Below are 17,985 nucleotides of genomic sequence, written 5' to 3'. Positions count from 1 at the left end.
TGCATCTCAAGGGCTCGGTTAAGGTAGTAGTGCTCTTCGCAAATTTTACTGTATCATCATTATTTCGCCATGTATCTTTCGTGTCCACTGTACAGCTCATTAACCATTGGCATAATTTTATCCCGAAGAGGCTTTATGCACTTTACAACGACTGTTTTTTAGGCCCCTTTACAGCCACGTTACATGTATACGGCTCGTTATTCATAGCTCCTCTGCGAACTCGTTAACACCGGCCTGTCGCTCGTTGGCCATATTTGGCCCTTGCGCCACAAAACACCACATTCACCATCAACATACTGCAGCGCAACGACTTTACGGCTGCTAGTCTGTGTTAGGTCATAAGTACTTGTACTTACAGATCTACAAGAACGCCATCCTTTCAAAGAATCTTCCTAAAAGCAATACAATGTCATCTACGAGGCAGGAAATATCTGCCAACTACAATCACACCAGTATTGATTTCGCCAGATTGTATATAGCCCCCATACAATTTATTGTAACGTCCGCTAGATGCCTAAGGATAGTTTCAGTCCACTGTAAACACGCGTGAGTAACTTGCTTAGCATAGGTCTATATTATCCCCGAAGTACTCTCATACATTTATGCAAGGATTATGGGTACCTATAGTCCTGGACATTAATTCAACGTTTGCTTATGCCGTGTCGATGACCGTGCATAGGCAATAAAGAGAAACCACATGATTGAGGTGAATACATTCTATGTATGTTAACACACTGGACAGTATGCGTACTGTTCAAATCAGCTTGTAAGCGTCGAATAACACGTTGTGTAAAAACACGTGTCGCATTATGGTATTCACGGGTGCGTCGGCTTTCTGTTGGGCTGCATGAAAAAAACAACCAAACAAAAAAAGAGCGTTTGAAACACATAGAAGCCACACTATGATTAAAAAGTCGCAGGGCGCAACGTATGCTCAAGGATAATTATGAATTTTCTGTGTCTGTTCCATAAATATTACACACATTCCTTCGTAATGTACATACGCATTCCACAGGCAATATTTAAGAGTTGTCTGTGGTCCCTGCACCGTATACAGGTGGTCTAAGAACTTACTACCCTCAAGGATAGCCTTTTTTTTTCGCATAAAAAATAATTCTCAATTACATATAGAAGTTAAGCGTTCTAAAAAGGAATACAATCTGTACGAAGGCAAGCAATCTGTAAGTCGTCTGTAGAAAGCTTATAATGTGCTCCTATGTATTTTGATAAGGATAGGACCGTTGCACAGTCGGTCACCTAACGCCCATAAACTTTGTGTCGAATATTGCCACCGTGATATCTGCAGGCCATATGAACGCACAGTGCGAAAAGTCTATACGTAAGCAAGGCGGCCTCTGTGACGTGTTCCGACAGTCTGTAGACCGCTTAAGCCTATTCGATGAATCTGTGGCGGTGACCTGGGTAACATACGCTCCTATACTTTTATTCGCCAGCTATTGTCTCTCCGCAATTTGCAGCTTAAATACCATGCAGAGCGATATAAAATCTACACTTAAGCAGCGTGGTCTGGAACGTCGCCTGCATGCAGACGGTTTCATAAACCGCTGCAGTCTGTTCCGATAAGGCCGTGATCTGCGAACTTAACGCCCTCACACTTCTTGACCGGCTATTGCCGCTAATGGTATTGGCAGATTAACGTGCAGTCAAAGCGGTTAGAATAAAAATGTCTAGTGTCATAGGTAAGCCAAGCCGTGCCTGTATAAGACGTCTGCGAGACAGTTTATCGACTTCCCCAAATCCACTTCGATAGGCATCGGCTCGTGTCGAGGATTCGCGGCGGTCGGGAAAACGCGGCATGAGCAGAAGCAACGCCGGCAACAGCAGCAGCAGCCGCGGCTAGACGCTAGCAAGCAACCAACAGCAGCAGCAGCAGCAGCAGCAGCAGCATGCAGCTGTTGGTTCGCAGCAGGTGGGGAACGAAAGCAGCCCGCGTCGCCAGCCCGATCGCTGCACGAGGGAGAGGGTGGGGAAGGAGGGGGAGGGTATACGTGTGTGTGTGTGTGTGTGCCAGCCAGCGAAGGCAGCCAGCTTCGCGGTGACTGCTAGCGAAACGGAAAAACAACCTCGGCGAGGAAGCAGGAACGCACTGTACTGTACGGGCTATAGCTGCGGCGCCGGGGTCTTGCGGCAGAAACGGAAAGCTTGAATACGAGCGAAGGATTTGAAAATAACAGTAAGAGAAAAATTAGCGAAGCGGCGACGGGAAACGTTGAACACGCGTGTTCGGTGTGCCACGGGCATTGTGAATGCGCACACGTTTACGTGACGATGCCTTGGTATAGATAGGCAAAAAGAGAGAAATGAAAAACGAGAGAGAGAGAGAGAGAGAGAGAGAGAGAGAGAGAGAGAGAGAGAGAGAGCGAGGCAAGCGAGGCCACTCTGCCGCAGAAAACAACGCAAACTGAACTTTCGGGATCTAATAAAAGAAAGCTTCTCAAACACGCGTGTGCAGACAACCTTGTGTAGCATGTGCTGTGCGCTAAATCGGACAGGCTGTGAACGGATGCGTTCGAAAGTCATTGCCACAGTGTGCAGGGAGGCCCGCCGAAGAGCCAAGACTGGAACTTGGAGTGTTGCGAATGGTGGCGGCAGCAACTTGATCGTTACCTACCTCTTTCATCAATCCCGCAGTCTTTAAACGCATTGTCGACGCCGTCCGAACGATTAATTTGCTGATATTCATAAAAATAAATAGATCGTAACTACCTCTCGCCCCCCTCCCTACGCAGTGGATGTGACGTTCTGCTGCTGAGCTCCAGGTCTCGGGTGCGATACCCGGTCGCGGCGGCTGCATTTCGATGGGGATGAAATGCAAGAACGACTGAGTACTGCATAGGGGCATGCTAAAGGGGGCGTCATGTTTCATTGGCGCTTGCTAATATATATATATATATATATATATATATATATATATATATATATATATATATATATATATATATATATATATATATATATATATATATATATATATATATATATATAATATAGTTTTGCGCTCCCTACGTCTGCAGAGACTCCGAGAGTCGTGACGTCTGTGCAGATTCTCTTGTAAAGAACAGCGGGACGTTTCACTTGCATTTCGACGGAAACTCTGTGGAATGCGACTGAAAGCCAGCAGAGAAACTCTGCGCGACTTTTTGCAATCGCTTTTGTAAATGTCTTTCTCAGAGGCCCCGGCAGGCAATTATGCGGTGGATGCGGGGGACGACGTTGCGTAGGCTTCGCAGTGAGTAAGTTGTTCCCGAGACTACGTAGGCGACCGCCGTGAGATGGAGCTGCGGTAGCAGTATATCTATGAAATTCCCGTCCAGACACTGTTATAGAAAGATTGCTGCTTACCTGTTAGGGCTCTTTTGTTTTATTTTTGCACTCAGTAGAGTTTCTGCTGAGATGCAGTCGAAATGATTCATCGTAAGGTTCGTAACAGCGCAACACAAGACACCGACGACAAAAGGAAGGTAAAAACGACGACACGGCGCTGACTCTCAACGGATCGCTGTGTCCTTCTTTTTGCCTTCCTCTTGTCGTCCGTGTCTTGTGTTGCGCTGTTCTTGCGAACCTTACAATGAATTCCGCCCAACTGGTCCAACTTGCCTTCCCGATGCTGTTGAAACGCCATGAATCATTTTTGTAAGTGTTCAGAGCCTGAGGAATAGCCGAAGAGTGCCGTTTATTTATTTATTTATTTATTTATTTATTTATTTATTTATTTATTTATTTATTTATTTATTCTATTTTTTGTTGCACGCTGATGCCATGGAGAGAGAGGGGAAAAAAAGAAAAGAAAAAGGCGAAACGTTGCGCTAAGTCGCAGGTTGCTTGCCGCAGCCGTAATTCCTGCGTTGCACAGACTTGGGTGCGCATTCCGTGGAAAATAAAGCACCCCGCTTTCGTCACGCGTATAGACTGAACCCCCCCCCTCCCCACCCCCTCCCCACATCGCTCTACGTGGTTCCGCCGAAGCCGCCTCCGCATGTGGTTGCTACACGTAGACTCCGCGCTGTCGAAGTACTGTATTGCACCGACGCAGTGCGACGTGCATTCCTTTATTTCTTGGTTATTTCTCCTTTCGAATTTTTTTTTTTTCTCGCGTGCGTGTAACAAACGAGCGTGAGGTGATGACGTGTGCACCCGGAGCCCTGCGAGATGAATTTCGCAACGGGCTGTGTTTATACCACCGCTGTCACACGGGAAGGTTTAATGTCATTCGAATCGAATGGCATTCGCATATAATCCCATTAACCGGGATTTGCACGGGAAATTTTAATGTCATTCGAATGGAATGACATTTGCCACCGAATGAGTCAGGGCAACTCATTCGCATTCGATTTCGAACCGAATGCATACTCTTGAACCCAGATAGACAACAGCGACACGCAACGCGATAATATAATGCGCGCATCAGCTAAGTCAGAATATATTTGTTAGACTTATAGAGAAGGAATAATTATTTTTGCCGCGATGATATTTTCACCACGGGCTGTGCTCAAGCTCTGTTTACTCTTCGCATCAGGAGCCCGTTGCGGGGGTCGGCCATATTGGATGTGTTGATGGAAGTGCTTTTAGTTGTGAATAATTGGCGTCAAAATGTTTTCGTCCGTTTCAAAAGTTCTCGCAAAAGTTCTTAAACGCGTTCAATAGGGACGCAATTTCTTGTAATTTCACAAATTTTGTTCCAGATCGTGATTGCTATCGTTTGCGAATGCCATTATATATTACCGCGTAGCACCGCAAGAGACCGAATGGCATTTGATGCATCGAATGCCATTTGATTCGAATGACGTTACATCTACCCGTGTGACAGAGGTATTACGCAAGGCGTGAAAGGGGAAAGGAGGAGGACGCTCGGATGGAGCCCCCTCCCCCCTGTTGAAACGGCCCAACCAACAGCTGTGTTGTGTAGTACGCTGACTGCACTTCCTTAAATTGCATGCTTTTCCCGCTCTTTTTTCTTTTTTTCGTCGGTTCTCTCTCGCTCTGTCCTCTCGGCTTGTTCGATCTGAGCTTTCTCGTGCAAATCGTGTTGAAAACAATGTTGGAGTTTTTTTTTTTTTTTCAATCGGCGTGTTGTGATAGGGCACGTGTACACCTGCGGAGCGAAAGGTTACTCTGAGCAGAAAGATAATGCCGAATGGGGAAATTAAGAATTAAGCCTACGATTACGCAGGTACGATATCAAATAGACTCGTCCCGTAAAGGCATATACTGGAAGTTTTGGCAAGCTATAAGCGGGAACGCGAGAACGACCAGCCAAAAGACGACGCGATACACCGAAATTTCCGTACCACTTGGCGTGACGTCATATACCTGCCCATGACGTCATATACTTCGAAAGTGTCGGAAAGGACTAGTTCATTGCTCATTGTCGACGAACGAGTGTCTCTTTTTAAAAAAAGAAATCAAGGACAGGACTCGCCCTGCGATTTATTGGGAGTCGTTTCTGCTCAAAAGAGTGGCCCAAAATGCGCCAATATAGTTGGGAATCTCTGGCATCATAGTGGTTTTAATCTAACGCGAAATTCGAGAAAAGGAAGTTCGTCCCACAGTTTTTACCTTAGTCACAAGGATGTCTTAGTGGGCTAGTTGGTAAAGCATATGAAAAGGTTCACGTAGCACACGGACGGGGACAGACCTAAGACCAACCGAACACAGCGCTGTGTCCTGTTCTTATCTCTGCCCCCGTCCGTGTGCGCTGTTAACCCTTTAAGTTGCCCTAGTTAATCGGCCGTTTCTTTCCGTCAAGGAAACTCGCACGGGGAACATTTACCTAATGCCAGGCTGAAATTTATTTGCCTCACTGCGACTTACAGCTTAACGTGAGCCTAAAATTTAAGCTAAGGGCATGGGTGTTGTGGCAGTAGGCCCCCATCGTGATGGGCCCGCCGTGGCTCGTAACGGAACCATAGAATCCGTGCTGAGTAGAGGAACACCATTGCCAGTGGGCCAAAAGTTTGTCGAAAGTAACAAAATTTTATTTAGAGAATCTATGGATGCTCCCCCCTCCCCCCTTCCCTGGGAAGTCTAAATTATATCTCCAGACAACTTGTAGACTCATGGCCCTGGGATTTCTTTTTTTGTCCACTTGGTAATCTGCAAACATTGTGCAACCATCTCGCCGATGCAAAGAGTTTGTGAGACGAAATGAAATAGACTTGTTAAAATACCTTCTGTAGCCAGGATGACAAGTCTATATGGACATCATCAACGACTGCATGGGTGTCGTTATAATGCCTCTGGACAGTTTACCAGAACTTGCCCAAAAGCACTTAGGGACAGCGGCCGCACTCTAGAGAGGACGTGTTCTGGCGCACTAGTGGAGATGTCTATAAGAGGTCAGTTAGAGCGTTCTACTAGTACTCCACATTATGACTTGCCTAGATGCTTCTGAATGACTCAACACACACGGAACGGGCGATATGGGGGAAGAGACTCCGTTCTTTATCACATTACAGGCGGTCTACAGACTCACGCGTAAACGGATGCAACCATACGCAGAGAACTACACCTGCGGCGGTTTGAGTGGTCGTTAGGCGTATTTTTCATCCGCGTCCTGCATCTTACGCAACATTCGTATCAATAGGCACCGATACCTACACACCCGCTTTTGTCTATCTCGTTACGGATGGTCTACAGACTCACACTTAGGAGTAGCGACCGCTTTCGTCGGTGTTAACACATATTTGTGGCGTACGGACTCTTCGCACGCTCGGCATATCTATGGACTATTTTACGTACACGTTTAGGTGCCGCCATCTTGGGCTGTGAACGCTGCTGTTCTCCGTCTTTAACGACGAAGTGTGCGTTATTGTACAGTCGATTCAGGATGAAAATAGCTGTATAAATGCGTTCAGCGTTTCGTGACCATGTTACCTCACTTTGCGTCCGATGAAAGGTAGAAATTTGTTCGTGTAAGAACCGAAGATGGCGGGAGCCCACGAATCCCATATAAAATCGTCTGCTGCCGTGCGGGGTGCTCTCGTTTTTGAAGCAGACGCGTCAAGCGCGTCTGTTCGTGATCCGGCCGTGGCGCGACGTGACTCGCACAGCTTGTCTTCTCGTCTCCCATAGTCTCGCATTTTCTCGTTTTTCTTTCGTTCTTTCGTTATATATATATATATATATATATATATATATATATATATATATATATATATATATATATATATATATATATATATATATATATATATATATATTTTTTCGTGAGCTTGCGATGGTCGAGCGACGCGGCGCTACTACGGAAGCCTCGAATGACGAGAAACTTCGCCGTTCGCCTGCGGAAAATCTGAGATGCGCGCATTCGTGCACCTTTCATTGTCTCGCGTCAAGACCCTGCGGTGCGGTCCCGCCGCAGCTGCGCGGGTTTGTGTTAAATCGATGAGCCTCCACTGTTTCCCCTCGGTGCCGAGCTCTCTCCCTCTCGCTCGCCTCCTTTCTCTCTATTCCTCCAGCTCGGCGCGCTTCGCATTACGGTGTGCCCATGTGTGCGTGTGTGTGTGTGTGCGTATATAACGTCTATACGGGTGCATCCGCCCAATCGCTCATGCTCTTTTGCAGGCAGTGTCGGGGGCCTCGACACAATACGGGCGTGCTTTTTTTAATGACTTTTTCTTTCTTTGTTTTTGTTATTTCTTTGTTATTTCTTCTGGCGAGAAGTTTGGAAAGTCGCTCTTCGCCTGCTGTGGTGCGCGAAATTATCGAGAACGAGTCTGTGCGGAGACAATAGAGCGTTTTTTTTAGCTTAGTACTCTTGTATACCGTTATAGACATCGACCGCCGCCGTGTGCGCATGCGCGCTGTTTAGAGTGCGTGGTTCCGGCGTATATGCGGCCGGTAATCGCATGGGAGCTGTACACACTCTTTTGGCGGTAACGTTTGTGAAAGACGCGCGCTTTCGCGTAATTTTGCACCGGCTTGCAAAGTTGTTGTTGTTGTTGGCCTGAGTGGCCGTGGCACATACCCACAGTGGGGTTCCAGCAGAACTTTTTGTTGGGCTAGTTGGTGCATGTTACTGAAATACTATAGCGCCATACAGACGACACGTGACCGTTTCTCTTGTGTCGTCTGTTTGGCGCTATAGTACTTCAGAGCCACAGTGGGGTATTGGCCATGAATCGGGTGCTTCAATCAGGTGCAAAAAATAATGCAAAGTTGGAAGGTGGTTTGCGCGCGTGACTCACATCGGGCGGATGTAAGCATTTCTTTTTTTACTCGACGAAGAAATAACCCCAAAAACGGGCGTACACTGTGAAATAATTGACACCCTTAAAAGGGGAAAAAAAGGTGTAAATATGTCTATAACGGACACCTTTAGGGTGTCCGTTATATAAATTACACCCTAAGGGTGTGAGTTATGGACACATTTACACCTTTCTTTTACATTTAAGGGTGTAAATTATTTTACAGTATACACGGGGTTTCGCGAATTCCGTTCGCTGCAAAATTGCGATCGGACGCTGCTCTCCCGTTTTTACGAACTGCTCTATATAGCGTATATGAAGATTCGGGCGAATCGGGGCTAAGGAGCATCTACTTCGCGTCTATAAATTACGTTGCAACTGGTTGTGGGGGAGAGACTGAGGCAGAAAATACATCTGTTAAGCCATTTCTCTGTACTAATGAAGTACATACGTATGTATATAAGGTTTACGAAAATGACGAATGTGAGGCAGCTGCCATGACGGGGGAGTTCGGTCAAAATCTGTCACTGCAGGTCTCGTGACGTGTTTCGTACTTGTCGGGTGGGCTTCGGCGTTTTTGCACGTGTTGAATTTGCATTGAATAACGTGGTGAGCTTCATTCAAGGCACGGCTGTGCTGCCGCACTCAGTACAGGTGCCACGTTAATGTAAAATCCCGCAGAGTTTCTGTTTTCTTTCTTTGACTTCTTTTTTTCGCCAGGACTTGCCTCTCTTACCAAAATGGCTGCACAGCTGCAGCTTGCGGTTGCTCGATTCCTACGTGCTATATATAAAGTCTAGCGTCGCTCGCCACGCATCCACCTGCGTTTTTTTTTGTTTTGTTTGTTTGCAATATTTATTCGAGCAGTTCGAGAAAGTCGGATAACTTGGGCGACCGCTTTCCATTTCTTCGTCAGCGTACGCATTTTAGCCCAGCTTTGCTGTGGCAGCAGTTAAGAAAACTCAAAACGTGGTGCCTTTCCATCTCTCTCTCTCTCTCTCTCTCTCTCTCTCTCCTTTTCTGTTGGGCTACTGTCGTCAACAAAGCTTTCGACAAAAATCACTAGAAGCAACTCCGATGCCATAGCGTCTACGACACGCTCTGTAGGTCTGGCGGATCAGACAGCATGAGAATGACGTCAAGGATCGGAGTGAAAAGGCCTTGTGCTATCTTGGTGGTGGTGTTTCGATTCGTTAACTTGCCCACCCTCTCTCTCTCCCTCATCGCAAGTTCGTTGGACTTAGAATAATGAAGTGGCAGCTCGTTCATTCGCTGCTCGATTCCGTAAAGAACAGAGCCAAGGGCAATCTGTACAGCGGATACAGTACAGATACATTATAAGTCGATTCGCATGCATGCGAGTGCTGTGTCCCTTCTGTGTGAGCTACAGCAGTCAAAGGCCCTTTATAACGAAGCCCTTGGGGGACCTCCCAAATAATTCGTTATATAGAGGTCGCTTCGTTGTTAAAGGGCGCGCACTGCTAGCAGCTGCCAATAGAAATCAGGACAGAATCATTCTTTCGTTATACAGGTAATTTCGTTCTAGAGGCGGTTTGTCGTGGAGGCGATCCACCTGTATTTGACAAAGACAAGCTGCAACAGCCAGGGTCAGTAAATTCCGGGAAGATTAGCCAAGAAAGCTTCGGATAAAATAATTTTAAAAAAGAAGCACCCTGTGACTATAAGTCGGGGAACGAGGGCACCTCGAAGACGTTGAATTTCAGCCGAGTCTTAGCTTGCAGTCCGTCGGAACTACGTCGGTTGCGCAAATCTTCATTCTGTGCGCTTTGAGTTCACTGCCACCGAGTCTCCGGGTACGTTCACACCTCTTTGTCTCGGATAACGTGCCCCGCAAGCTTTTCGACTCGAACCGTACGTGGGACAGACATGTAAGCGCAGCAATACGTATATAGGCGTGCAGCACAAAATCGTGTCAAAAGGTGGAACGTTGCAGCAGCCACTTGGTCTACATCCTTTTTTCTTCTTTTTTTACCGGTTGCACACGGCTATATACGGGGCTAACGAAAACCTACATGTACACGGTGTCTAACAAGGCGTCCACAGCATGTTTCCTAGGTGGCAGCGAACACCTGTACAAGTGCCGTTTCCGGCAGCGGGAACGGCTGTGTTGTTTTGTCACCTTAATAGGTGTACCCGCTTCGAGCTTAAAGCAGCCGGCAGAGCAGCGTGGGCTTTTTTTTTTTTATTGCCACGTCCGCAACGTATTCATGAGCCATCGTCGTCGCACGCCCACTGCACGTACATGCAGCATTTGCGGGTTAGCCTGCTAGAACGAGAGTACGTGTTGGCTGCTTGTGCATAGCGACTGCACAGAAATGCCTTCTGATTGTGCTGCTTGCTCTAAGCCATTACCTTTGGATGCGAAATTTTTAACATGTTCTGCTTGCCAAGAAGGTTTCCACCTTGGAAAACGATGCTCAGCAGTAGTTGAAAACAGCTACGCAAAAATGAGTTCAGTTAAACGTGAAACCTGGCTGTGCCAAACATGTCGACCGGAAAAAAGCACACAAGGAGACTTCACACAGACCGCAAAAGAAGAATCGTTTGCACAGCAATTTACTGCTGTAAATGAAAAACTTGACCGACTTGCATCTAGCGTAGAAACACTCGCCACGAAAGTACAGGAACTTCTAACATTTAAGGACTCAGTTGAAAAGATTGAGAACTCGATACAGGTAGTGCAGACTTCAATAGAATTTCTTTCCACAAAATATGACTCGGTATTGGAGACAGTCAACAAAAATCAGACTGAGGTGGCGGAATTACGTTCTAAGGTTGACTCACTGTCTTCTACCGTCGAGTTCCAGTCAGACCTGATCGACAAGATAAGTGGGCAAATGAATGAAATGGAGCAGTATAGTAGGAGAAAGAATTTCGAGATACACGGGTTTCCTAGCAAGCCAAAAGAGAATTTGCAATCCTTCCTCAGCGATCTTGCGCAACAACTTGAGGTACCTAACTTTGCGGCAACTCAAGTCTCTGCTATCCACCGTCTACCCAGTAGGGACAATACTGCACCAGCTATTCTTGTCCAGATGTGTTCCGTTGAAGCGAAGGAACAATGGCTTCGATCACGTAAAAACTTGCCAAGATTGGTTCAGAATGATTTTCCACGGTTGTATTTCAATGACAACCTCACGCGGGTTAATCGTGAGCTGTTCTGGCTAGCTCGCACGAAAGCAAAGGAAATGTCCTTCAAATACGTTTGGACAAGAAATGGCAAGGTGTTTGCAAGGAAAGCAGACGGCGCTCCACTCGTTCGAATTAATAGAAAATTGGACATTGAGAGGCTTACCTAGCCATGGCTACTACTTTCAAGGTTTGCAATGACCTTTTAGAGGTTTCGCGGTTTTTTTGTTATCCGGGTAACGACGCTTTCCATGTTACTCACGTAAACATCAGAAGCATTCGTAGGCACTGGGACCATTTAGTAGCCATTCTATCTTCTGTTCCACTGCTTTTTGATGTCATTGTACTCACCGAGATAAATATCTCGCCAGGTTTATTTTCTAGTTTCGCGCTACCGGACTATCAGTCATTCTCCTTTTTTCGTCCTGTCCGGAAGGGTGGAGGCGTGGCTGTCTTCGTAAAAAACACTTGGTCAGTCTCCGAACTACACTTACCTTTCGACCATGCCGAAACTGTTGTTCTCCGCTTATCAAATCCTCGATTTTCATTGGCCTTGCTTTCTGTTTATCGTCCCCCATGTGGTAACAGGCGTCTTTTTTTGGATGAGCTCGACTCTGCGTTATCACGTTTAGGAACCGATGAATGTATTTGCCTCACAGGTGACATTAATATAGATACGTTACGTCCAACAGTAGGAATAGTTGCTGATTATTTAGATACACTATCTAAATGGGGAATTGAAATGACAATCCATGCAGCAACTCGCGAAGAATTCCTATCTCAACGTCTTGTTTCATCCTGCATTGATCACGTAAATGTTAGAGCCCATAATCTGGAAGTAAAATCTACCATTGCACAGGTTAAGCTTGCTGACCACTACTTCGTCTGCTGTTCACTGAAACAGACTGTGAATCCTTTGTTATCGGAGGCTATTAACTCTGTCAAACAAATTTGTATAATTGACCCAAGGTGTTTTGATAAACTTGTCCAGAACAATGATTGGGATAATTTTTTATGCACTGTGTCACCGGAAAACATGTACCGTGAATTTGTAGCTGTGTTTGATGCTTTTAGGCAGGCGGCAACACGCATTGTCAAAGTCAGGCAACGTAACCTGAGTCAGAAATGGATGACCAGCGAAATCCTAGCTGCTATAAAGGAAAAAGATTTGTTGTGGACCAAGACCAAGCGGTCGTCACACTGCAACGACACGCGCTTAAGATATAAATGTGCCAGAAACAAAGTGAATGCAATGATCAGACTTGCGAAACGCGTTTATTTTAGAAAGAAATTTCAAGAAGCTCGATCTGACATAAAGAAAACATGGTCCCTAATCAATAACCTTAGAGGCGGCAACATTTCAACGCCTAAACAGCGCCTTGCATCTTATTTTTCTGCAAACGAGGAAACTGTGGCAAACTTATTTAATCAGTTCTTTTCAAGTGTCTCGGGATCGAGGACACGGCAACCATCGGTGTGTACTTTAACAGATAGCTTGCTAGATTCCGCATATCTTCCTTTACTATCGCTTGAAGAATTAAGGTCCATTGTCTTCAATCTTAAGACGAACAAATCACCTGGCTTCGACAAAATTTCTGTCAGTGAACTTCAGAGAAATTTTGACGCAATTAAACATGTATTACTATCCCTTTTAAACTCTGTTTTGGATGGTGGTGTGATTCCAGTTGATATGAAAACCGCAATTGTAACTCCGCTTCACAAGCAAGGTCCACGCAATAGTATTGAAAATTACAGACCTATTTCGATAATTCCCTGTATAGCTCAAATATTAGAAAAACATGTGGCCCTTACGGTAACACAGTTTCTAGATAAACATAATGTATTGTCATCACATCAGTACGGATTTGTACAGGGGAAAGGTACACAAACGCTGTTAGAAGCTTTCTCTGATCTTTTAAACTTGACACTAGACCGTAACCGGGTAGCATGTGCCCTCTTTATGGATGCCTCTAAGGCATTTGACAGTGTTTGTCATGAGGTTTTGTTGCAGAAACTGTCTCTCCTAGGCTTTCGTGGGTCATTCTTGAATTTACTAACTAACTTTCTGCAGGATAGGCGACAGTGTGTAAAGGTGGGAGATAGTTTAAGTGTTTTTACCAGCATTCACTCTGGAGTCCCTCAAGGCTCAATATTAAGCCCCCTGCTTTTTAACATTTATGTGAATGATTTGTGAAATGTAGTAGGTAATTATATATATCAATATGCTGATGATACTGTGCTTGTATCTTGTGCAACTAATTACTCTGATGCAATCAGCTCCTTACAGAATGAGGCAACTAAAGCTATGGACTGGTTTGCGGCTAATTTAATAAGCATCAACCCTTCTAAAACACGACTTGTCTGTTTCCATAACCCCATGAAAAAAATCCTGCCTACGACACCATTATTCTTGCACACATCAGACTGTTTTGGATGTACATGTCAACCTGTTAAAAATGCATCTTCTGTTAAGTATCTTGGGTTGCTTTTTGACAGTGATCTTTTATGGAACTCGCAATTATCACACATCTGTAAAAGGCTGCGCGCCGTCTCCTGTGTATTATACAATATGCGATGTCTTATGCCAATCTCCGTTCGAAAAATTATTGTGCATGCTTTAGCCTACAGTGTGCTACGTTATGGCTTGACTGTGTATGGCCATTGTACTCTTAGGTGGAGCTCAAGAATTAATTCAATTTTACGTTCACTGCTGTCAACAGTGGCTTACGATTTATGTCTAAAGCAAGATACAGACGTCTTTAGGTTGTTGAATTTGCCAAACTTCACTTCTCTGATTATCGAAAGTGTTGTAATTAAGCACTTCTGGAACAACGATTTTAAAACACGATATACGCCTGTCCGCTCCTTAAGACCGAAGGAACCCTACGTCATCCCCAAGACTGCGACAAAGTACGGAATGAGAACACGGCAATACTATGTTCCAGCCATATTTAATAAATTGCCAGCGTCTGTGTTAGAAGCAAACACAAGACGTGAGATTAAGAAACAACTTAGAATTGTCGATGTCTGATGTACCATGTTGTATAACTGTTCAACATTTTGTTCCAACCCGCTAATAGCTAACTCTGCTATTAACCCAGTGCAATTTTCTGTGACCTGACTGTTAGGCACTGCCAGTCAAGCCCTCTGAGGCTTTGGTAGGCCTGCTATATGTACTTTGTTTTCCTTATGCACAATAAAGATTGTATTGTATTGTATTGTATTGTATTGTATAAAAGCTTTTGTGACTGGCATTTCGGGCTGTTCCGTATTCCCGCTTTAAGTACACGTAGACCCGCGCGCACACCATGCATGGCTACACGCACCCGCCGTGGTTTCTCAGTGGCTACGGTGTTGGGCTGCTGAGCACGAGGTCGCGGGATCGAATCCCGGCCACGGCGGCCGCATTTCGATGGGGGCGAAATGCGAAAACACCCGTGTGCTTAGATTTAGGTGCACGTTAAAAAACCCCAGGTGGTCAAAATTTCCGGAGTCCTCCACTACGGCGTGCCTCATAATCATAAAATGGTTTTGGCACGTAAAACCCCAAATATTATTATTATTATTATGGCTACACGCGCGAGCAAAGCATATGCGAACCTTGGGCTCGTAGAAAAAGAATAAAGAAACAACGAGGAAACAAGAAAACAAAGTGATGTTCTTTCTCCTCGATGTTGATCAAATCTCTTCGAGGTGAGAATCGGCGTTTTAGATTTATGTGCACGTTAAAGAACCTCAGGTGGTCAACATTTCCGGACTCCTCCACTACGGCGTGCCTCATAATCAGAAAATGGTTTTGGCACGTTGAACCCCATAATTTAATTTTTTTTTAAATTTGATAATCGGCGTTGATGAAGCAGGAGGCAGGTTGGAGGCGACAAACGTGGAGATATGTTGCAGCGAAAAATATTTACGAAGTCGGAGTTTGCAGAAAAACACTGGCGACAAACACAGAAGTAAACAGCGCTTTTAGCTTCTACCTTCCCTCAGTTAGAGCCTCGGACAACTGCCCCTATATGCATATACGACCAACGGAGTGTCACTGTTCGACCACCAAGTGGTTACGACCCAGACTATCGTTGCATCGTACGGAGTCTTGCTGGTCTATCCAGTGGCGTAGCTAGGTCGATCGTCTGGCACCCGGGGCCCATAGGTCTTCTGTCACTACCCCCCCCCCCCCCCCAGCTGTAGTCGAGGAAGGCGAGAATATCAACAAGTTCCGGGTGTCTTCAGACGTATATGACACCCCCCCCACTGGCCCCTTGCACCCGGGGCCCACGGCCCCCCGGCCCCCCCTGTTGCTACGCCACTGGGTCTATCAATTGAGTGATTCCGGCCTTGACTGAAATGAATGTGTTCCATACAGCTTTTGAATACATTTCCGTAAACAGATATAAATTGAAGATGACAACTGATGCTTCGCCTCGACATTCCCCTAGCCAGTGAGGTTACAACTGAATTTAGGCCACCATATATACTGGGCTGTGCACCTCCTCAGCACAGTTTGTTAGACTTTAGGCAAGCATCAGACACTCTTTTCCATCATGGCTATTTCTCTCTCTTTGCACACCATCCACGTGTGGTATGTTGTAAAGTGCTTCGTATTTATTTCATGCAACTCGTCGCAATAAGTGCCATGTAAAAAAAAAAGCAGTAATCTTTCGTCACGATAATCGTCTTCATCATTATAATAACCACCACCAGCCCATTTTACAGCGATCTCTAATTGCCCCTGTTCTGGGTCAGTTGACTTCACCGTATGCCACCAATTTTGCGGTGTCAGCCGACTCTTCGCCGTCTTCAACTGCACGTCCATTCCTGTGACACAAATTCTGTTACTTGATAGAGACCGCCCGTCTATCCGCTCCGTACATTACCGTGGCCTGTCTGATTCCCAGTTGCTTTCCGCTAATGTCTCAGCTAGCCTACTTGCACACCTTGCAACATATACATACCTTGAAATCACTTCGCGGATGCCTACAGGGCACCGATTAACCCCCATGCAGGTGCAGCAACACTGTTCTACCATCTTCACTTCTCTCTCTCTCTTTCTCTCTCTCTCTCTCTCTTTTAACGGCGCCTTACGCCTCAAGTCTAACGATGCCACGTGACGATAGTGAGGACGAGAGTTTCATTTCATTACTTCACCATCAGGACTCACAACCTTGGTATTGTTACATAACGGGGGCACCCATAACGTTGAATCATCCGCGAAAAATCTAATAAACGTGCGTTAATGTTATATTGAACTGAAGTGCCGTTGCTCTACATAGTATATGTGTGTCTAGATAGGTGATAGCACAGAGTACACGAAAGAAAATCAGAGACTGGTATGTAATAGCACCAGTGTAATAAGCAAATGATAATACAAACACAATATTAAAACATGCATGGTTATTCCATCCATAAGTGGTGCATGGTAGTCGAGTGGTGGTAATAGTAATAATAAAATAATAATCAATCAGTCAATCAAAGGTTCGTTATTGCACTTAGCAACAGCTACATAGCCTTTGTACTGATGCACTTAAATAGCAATACGTAAGACACTATGTAGAGACGGTGCAAATGGTAGACAAAATAATTCGAGGGAGAGAACCAAATATTAAAAAAAAAGAAACGAGAAGGCGGGCGTCAAAGGGGGAATGTTCTCTTAGGTGATTATCTACACATGTAAAGGACACACATAGTGAACTCTGAAACATATCGATACAGGCAGTATACTTATATCTTTTTCTGAAGTCGAGCCACCGTACAGTGACCACTGCAATAAAGCCGCGTAGAAAACGCGAAATGCTGCCTGGTACGATAAAGAAGCTTTGAGCCGTGTATAATGTCCTGCGCTACCTAATATTAGTAATGAATACTAACGCCCTCTCCCTATCGCAATGCCTTTTGACTAAGCGAAAGTTCCCAACCGAGATTTTCGCTGCACCCCCCTTTTTTTTATCCGACCCCGCCGACAACACCGCTTTACGTTGATTGGTGCTGACTCGTCGTTCTCGTACTGATATCTTCGTGAATAATATATATATATATATATATATATATCAAGAGAGAAGCAGGAAGCGAGCGGAGAAGCGACCTGGGCGGTGATTCTCATTGTCACGTCGTCCCAGTCGGTTTTACGCTGAACCACTTCGGCACTTTATCGCGTGCCGGCATTGATTTCCCTTCGTGTTGTGCGTGTTTTTCTGTGCCGTTACCGTGGCGTCGAGGTCTCGTCTTGGGTAGCGGACCGGCCGTATCTCTTTAGCCACTCTTCTGGTGTGTGGCACCCGTCGTTGAACAGACAAAAAAGAAAAAAAACATAATTTGCGCCCGTTAAGAACGCCCGCAGGCGGCCACGTTTCGAATGCTACAAACGGACTCGTAGCCATCACGAGGCCTACTGAGTCACTATAGCTCAGAAATCCCGGCAAGTTGCCCAGACTGCCCAGAAACTTTATTGCTCACTCTCGCACATGCTATGGCAATGTACCGCGTTACCAAAGGGCCCTCTCTCCAGTGAGCCCGAATGGGAAGATGCCCTGAAAAGCCCGGACCTCAAACTCCAACTCCAGGCCGTCCAGAGGGCCCAAGAACTGGCGCAGCGTCACCACGTTCCCGTCCCGACTTGGGCGTCGCCTACGGT

The 17,985-nt window shown here is 45.7% G+C and overlaps 1 protein-coding gene across 6 annotated transcripts in view; it reads left to right on the top strand.

Annotated features, from left to right (window-relative positions):
- The window catches only part of LOC135896389 (homeobox protein Meis1-like), a 441,556-nt gene that overhangs the window by 44,454 nt on the left and 379,117 nt on the right, over positions 1-17,985 (top strand). The gene's annotated exons all lie outside the window — the stretch shown is intronic.

Source organism: Dermacentor albipictus, chromosome 7, assembly GCF_038994185.2.
Source record: "Dermacentor albipictus isolate Rhodes 1998 colony chromosome 7, USDA_Dalb.pri_finalv2, whole genome shotgun sequence".
NCBI lineage: Eukaryota > Metazoa > Arthropoda > Arachnida > Ixodida > Ixodidae > Dermacentor > Dermacentor albipictus.
Note: the sequence above shows the minus strand (reverse complement) of the source record. Positions and strands in the feature narration are given on the sequence as shown.